The 7,536-nt window shown below is 31.6% G+C and overlaps 1 pseudogene; it reads right to left on the bottom strand.

The window, feature by feature from the left end:
• LOC18609671 lies at window positions 1–1,294 on the bottom strand (annotated as a pseudogene).

Below are 7,536 nucleotides of genomic sequence, written 5' to 3'. Positions count from 1 at the left end.
TTAGCAGCTTTTAAGTGTTGCAAGCAAAAGTTCCTTGTCGCTTCCAAATACAGCTATGTCTTCCTCCTTTAGATTAATCCAAGCCTCTATGCCATCACCAGATGCAGTGTCCATAAAAACAACTAGATTCTTGGTAGTCAAGCTAGCAGAACTGACCCATATAGGTTTCCCCCAACCAAAATCAGCTTCGTATGCAGGAAACCTGCATAAACTAGTGAAGACAAAGGGAACCGTCTCTTCCTTATTTGAACTTTCATTTACTTCGTTGATGGAGTCAAATAAATCCTCTCCAACTTGAAGTTTCCTCACGTATTCTTTGTCGATTTTTCTTATAGAGTCTCTCATCTGGCTAACAAGATTACTATAACAATCTCTTTCCGTGTCCATAGATGGAACAGTTATTGCGAGTCGGTAAATATTTCCAAAGATTGTTGAGGCAGCGCCGGCTCAAATCTTGTGCGTAAGTTTACTGTATGAATAATCATGTAGAAGTTGTCGGGGTTTGATTTTTCCTTAATGGTGGCAATGAAACAGCTCCATATGAAAGCTGACAGGGCCTCAATACGTTAAGGGCGTTTTTGGTGTCCTAAGCTTCTGCTGTCAGCATATTTTTCTCTAATTTCCTCTATTTTAGAGGCACTAAACACAAACCTTTTTGTCGCTATGCTTTTTTATTTGTGTCAACCTCTGGTTCAGGTAGTGATGACATGATCCGTGGGGGGAAGAGCACAGCTGATAGAAATTCTGGTGACACTACATTCTTCTGATCCCCACGAGCAATGGCTGCCCAAGTATTCAGAAACGTAAAGTATGATAGGGCATCTCCAATTTTGTGAGAAATACACAAGCCAATTCCTATTCCTCCAAAATCAAAAGTGTTGAATTGGATTCCCATTGGCAGTTCCACAGCATCATTAAGGGCAAAAGGAAACAATTTGTTGAGTTCTCTAGGGACTGGATTTTGTAGAAACTATGAAAGTTGGCACTTGACTTGGGCTTCCTTAAAGGGGATTCCCTCATCATTGCAGTCTACGAACAAGTCATCTTTAATGCGTCCAGCTATAGGGTAGAAATAGGTTAAGGCATTGGATACGGACAGCTTAAGGTGGTCAAGAGTATTTTTGATCTTGTCGATTTGGACATCGCTTCTAGTCGGGAAGAACAGGACCAGATGGTTATAAACTTGGGGTGCTAATTGATCAAGTGAAGAGAGTTGATAATGGCAAAATTGATGAGGGGTTGGGGAGGATGGCTTGATAATCTCTTCGGATATGACTTCAACCTCGAGCTTCATGTTTTGGCCTATGTTAAATCGTGAATAAGGCCCTGTTGCCCAAGGCTACTGCACTTATATAGACCTGGTAGCAAGACAGCTACATCACTTAATATATATGCAAGTCTCTCTCCAACAGATAACTTCGATAAAGCTTTTTAGAATGTAAATTTTCAATCTCTCCGCTCCAATTATATAAGAAGTCAAATTTAAAAATTTTTGACCAACAAAAAATTCAAAATATGATAAAATTTTTGGGACGGAAGTAATACTATAAGTTATCCAAACCACTTGATTAAATTATTACAAAAAAAAAAGTCAAAGTCGTCAATAAACAAAATTTTTTCCCCTAGCTGTTGGTGTATAATTATGTTATAAGGTTAGCTTATGCTTCACGCGGTACCTGCCATAGCGTGTAAACGAAGGCTGGCTATTAGCAATTAGTTAGAGCTCTGGGGAGAAGCAAGGTAGGGGGTACCCTGTATAGCAAAGAGGGATAATATATAACAGGATTATTGCCCCGGGAGTTTAACTGGATTTTGTTTTCCAGGCAGCTGGGAATTGAAACAACGAAAACGGAAAACGACCATCTCATTGCTCAACTTTTTATTTTGTTTCATGCCTCTGGAGAGAACGATAATTGTACTATATCTATTACATACTTGAAAGAAAACTCTTCTCATTTTATCTCGTGTCAGTTAAGAGGGTATTCATGCCGAGACTTGAAGAAGGAGTTTTAAAACTCTAGGAAGGTGCTTGACATGTGATGGGTTGGGAGTCAGAGGGGTTTTATTATAGGTTTGTTGGGTTTTCCATCTTTTGACAAGTGGATTTTTGGTCCGTGCAACACACGGGGTATAACTCTAGTGTATATTAACTGCAAAGTTTCTCAAGGGCAACAAAGTAGAGTGGACAAACACGTCAAACTTTAAAAAAAAAAAAAAACCATGAAAATTTTGGATTCTAATATCATGTTAAGCAAGCATCATCCAAAAAACCAAAAATTGGCAGTAGAAAATCTCTAGAATGGAATGTTATGATGAGTGGGGTTAATTGATCCCACTCAACTTTTGAATATGAATAATATATATAAAATATATGTATTAATAAAAAAAATAGTATATTTCTTATGTTGACACCACTAAAATTATTTGTCAAGTTAATTAAGAAGAGAGTCAAATAATAAGTTTCATCTTCACTTTTACATTTTAACTTGACAAGTTTTAGTAATTTCTTTTCATTAAGGGTATATATTACGTTCTGAGTTTAAAGAATTTTTTACATGTATTTATAGTGATGTTTTATTAATCGCATTTATAACCTTCTAAAAATTAAAAATTTAGTTTGTTACTTATTGAAATTCTCTCTTTTCACTTTATTGTCACCTACGAGCTATACTTTTTTTTGTTATTGCTATAATATACGTTACATGTGAATTTGATTCAATTTTCTGTTAAATATTTTTCTAAGTATATAAATTTTAGTTTATTTTGTTCATTGATTTGTTGTACTAATTGTAATAATTATCTCATATATAGATAGTTACTTGATAGTACAAATGTATTCTTACTTGATAGTACAAATGTATTCTTACTTGAAAATCAATGACATAATGTTTAAAAAAGTTAATGAATCATTCAAAAAAATTCAAATAAACATTTATTCTTTTATTATAATTAATTAAATTCTTATACTTTTATTTTTGATTAAATATGTTTTTATAACTAACGGTTGATAAGTAATTATCATTTGTAGAGACAGAGTTAATCAATTTTGTTTGGGGGCCAAAGACAAAGAAGACTTCATATAAACAAATACCATATAGCATTGAGAAAGGGGTACTCTAACAAAATTACAAAAAATTGTCTTCCAACAAATCATATATCATGTTCACTAACATCAATATGTTACACGACAAGCATAATGTAAAATAACTATTAGAACACAATTATCTATGACCGTTCATGATCAAATTATATACTGTATCCACAAAGTCAAGAATAATTTATTCAACTATATACTGTTTAATTCCTTAAATGAGAACTAAAAAGGAGGATGATCAAAGACCAATAAAAATTATATTACAAGCTTTAAGTCCTAGATCCCTTAATTTGAAAGGACAGACTATGGTGCCCAACTTTGAGCATCATTCAATCAATTAATTTATCAAAAGTTAGAAAATGTTCTTGACAATGTAGCAAGTATATAGTAAAAATTTTGAGGGCCCATAAATATACTACCATCCGCTCTTGGTCATTAATCAAAATATCATTTATCATTTTATATCCATATAGTGATGTAGAAGGTGAAAAATATCATGTGATTATGTCATTATGCCATATCAAAATGTTATGTTATTATTCATTATGATATGTCAGTATGTTACGTCAATGTAATGTGATTTTTTTTAGAAAAAAACTCAACATCAAGAAACATTTAATGACAAGTGACATTGTAACTAATAATAATTTGTTAACTATTAGCTATAAAGATTTATTTGATGTAAAATAAAAATATAAAAATTTGATTGAATATAATAAAAAAATAAGAACTTATTTGAATTTTATTAAATAGTGTAAGAATTTTTTTTAAGTATTATGTTAAAAAAAATTATTGTATAATCCATCTACTTGAACTACTTGCAACATTTTGTACTATACTATTTTAATTGATATGAGATAAATTTTTTTTTTGAAAAGTATTTGTAATGGTTTCATTACTGATGAATGATTTACAAAAAGTACTATCCAGGCGTGGTAGCAAAACATAAAAATATCAACAGGATTCAAGAAAACCCTATCATGATTTGTTCCACATGTAAACAAGAGCTACTCAAGGCCTGGTTACCATCAGGATCACCCCCAAAAACCATAAATCAGTCTTGTTTCGTCACTGTACAACAGAAACTCGAAATTCAACCTAGGATCATCCCATTGCAAAAGAAATTTGTAAAATTGTAAAAGAAAATTGATGTAGTACCACTAATAAAAACGATTGAGAATAAATTCAATTATGGAAACAAATTGTAAAACAACGTTTCTTTATTCAAAGTTGTATTATATTTCAGTGTATTTCACCACAAGAAAACAGATTTTTTCTTACAGAAAAAATTCCGTTAGATTTCCAACGGAATTTTAACAAAAAATGTTGTTATTTTTTCCGACCGATTTCCGACAAATTTTCAACGGAAATATACCAACGGAATATTTCCGTTGAAAATCCATTGGAGAATTTTTTAGCACCAAAAAAAATTTCTCCCACCAAATTTTCCAACGGAATTTTCAACAGATTTCCGTTGCAATTTTCCAACGGAAAATTATCTATTGGAAAGTTTAAGGACCCAAAAAAATTTGAAAGCCCGCTAACGTTTTCAACGGAATTTTCCATTGAAAAAAGCTGTTACTAATGGAAATTTTCCAACGGAACATTCCATTAAAAAATTCCGTTGGAAATAGTAGAAGTGCATTTTTTGTCTTCAAATATTTTAAACTTCTTATAAATTTTATTAATCCTTTATAAAAAAGAGATATTAATAAAAGCATATATATACATATTGAAGTTTATAATATTTAAATGTTTAAATATGCTTTCCTTTGCTTATTTTTTTACATTTTTGAAAAATTTATTGAATCATAAATTATATATAAAACCCGACTCTATAAACATATGTCATGACATACATGAACTGAGTAGCATGTTATTATGTTAGGAAAGTCCTAAGAATAGACGAAACTCGATATTGTACCTAACGGTACACTTGAGTTGATTTAATCTCGAACTAGCTCAAATAGGAATCGTAGGATGAAACTTAATATTTTACAGTCCAGGAATGACTAAAAATGATTGTTCGGAGTTCGAGGGTTCATTTGGAAAAAAATTGAAAATTTTGATATTTAGGGACAAAATCGTTATTTTGACACCTAAAATAATAATTTGATCGTGGAGTGAAATTTTTGACCAAGATTAACTATTTGGAGTATAATTTAATGATAGGAAGTGAAAATTTTCAATTTCGGCAATTTTCGGAACATAAGGGCAAAACGGTAATTTTGTCACCCCGAGGTAAAAACCGTAATTTTCACCACCCAAAACTTGTCAAAATCATAGGATTTATTTATTTTTTGTATGAATAATTATGGTATTTTAAGTGGTGAAAAATTGAAGTTTAAAAGACAATTTTAAAAATCGGCCAACGGGAAATTGACACATGGCATTTTTTTAATGATTTAATATTATTTTAATGACAAGTCAGCCCATTTAAACCCCATATTAAGTGATGGCAGGCCATAAGGAGAGAACAAGAGAGAAAAATAGAGAGGAAAGGAAGAAAAGAGAAAAACCAAAGGAAAACTAGAAAATTCAAAGGAAAAATTACGTTTTTCGACCGTTTACGTATCTAACGGTAAGATTTTTCAACTTTAGCTTGATTTCTACCTTTCTTATGCCTTTGTTTCCATTTAGCATGCTTGAGGAGAGAGATCAAAAAGTGATATCAAGGGCTGGACGAAATTCAAGGGGGAGGAATTTGAAATTTTTATGTTTTGATTTTTAGTTAAATTGATAGTTTTAGTTAGTTAAATGTGTATAGAAATCAAATTAGGCAAGAAAGCATGAAATTTTCACAATACCCACCCTTGGCAGAATATGCATTGATGTACAATGATGATGAACTGATTTTATTGTAAGAGAAATGAAGAGAAAATGATGAAAAATGGTTAAATGTGATAGAAAAACAAAGTGGAAAATTAACCGAGTAAATGTCTCGTTTTTGACCAAATTTTTCAAGGAAGAAAGTGAGCTGATTTTGATGATTTTAGAAGGTTATTGGCTGATATTTAATGGCTAGAAATGTTGGAGAAAAAATAGGACAATTTAGAGCTAAAATGGAGTGCGTTAGCAATTTATCGGGTAAAGTGCCAAAAATAGGTTAATACTGCATTTAAGCCGTTTTAGGCTATTGCATTTCATACCATGCATTAGTATAGGATTTAAGTAAATTATATAGTGATTTAGCATCAATGTGGTGAATTGTGTAATTTTTGCAATGTGTCTAGGAGGAGAGCCTTCCGGTAAAGGCAAAGAAGTCTTACCCGACGAACAGTGATCGGGGCACCTAAAAAACAATTAGTTTGTACAAACGGTGAGCAAACCTATTATTATTGTAAATTATCTAGAGTTTATTTTTAAATGATCTTTATGTATTTTATGAAACGAAAATGAGATTAAAATGAGACTTTTGATGTTTTAGAAATAAATGTGCCAAATAAATTCATTGTGTTGCTTATCTGAAATAAGAAACTTTTAATCATGAAATTGAGTAATTAGAGGTTACTAATTATCTTGAAAAATATATTTTCCTATGAATGGCTTATGATATATGAGTATATATGTGGCTATATTTGATAATTATATTGGGAATTTATGTAAGTTGTCTTTTGCTATATAGGTTGGGTAAATAAATAAAAGTCACGTTATACTGTCGAAATTTTATTAAAGTTGGTGGGTTTAGTCACTACAGTGACGGGTTTTCATGGATTGCCTATTAGAGGGGCACGGTAAACCCGGTTATATAGTTACTCTGGTAGTAGAGGCGATGAGGGTAACTCCCGGGGTAGTGTTAGAGCTCACTTCACGTCGAACCCCCACGTGAATTTGTAACTCGGCTAACGCCAAGGAACGACTTGTTTTAAAAATAAAAAATGTGTTTCACATGTAAATATCTTAACAACCTTGGCAGACTCGGTTAGATGCCTCGGCTAAGGTATCTCCAAGGATTAGTTTTCTTAAGCCTTGTTTTTAATAAAAGTCAGAAGTCTTAACAACTGTTTTAGTAAATTACAAATGTTTTATAGTTTAAGAAATAAATTGAAAACCTTATGAAATGGTTTGTAATTTGTTGTTCAAACTTACCTTCATGTTACTCGGCTTTAGATATTTATGATAATGTCTGTTTATTCATTGAGATTGCGAAATCTTACCCACCTTTTTTACAAATATTTCAAGTCTGTGGTAGCTTGTAGATACCGATTTTGTCGAGGATTCCAGTTGACCCCTCTATCTCACGGATAGTAGGTTACTATCACCAACACTTGGTGTACTTAGGGGCCACTTGTCATTGTAATTATTATTGTACATTATAACTTTGTAAATTATTGTATGTATGAATTTATTTTACTTCTAAGTTACAAAAGATTACTTACACGTGTTTCTATAAATATTGTTTTATATAAAAATGCTATATTTTTGTCTTTTGATTTACTTGA

Source organism: Theobroma cacao, chromosome 2, assembly GCF_000208745.1.
Source record: "Theobroma cacao cultivar B97-61/B2 chromosome 2, Criollo_cocoa_genome_V2, whole genome shotgun sequence".
NCBI lineage: Eukaryota > Viridiplantae > Streptophyta > Magnoliopsida > Malvales > Malvaceae > Theobroma > Theobroma cacao.
The sequence above is the reverse complement of the archived record's forward strand: the minus strand, read 5'-3'. Positions and strand labels throughout refer to the sequence as shown.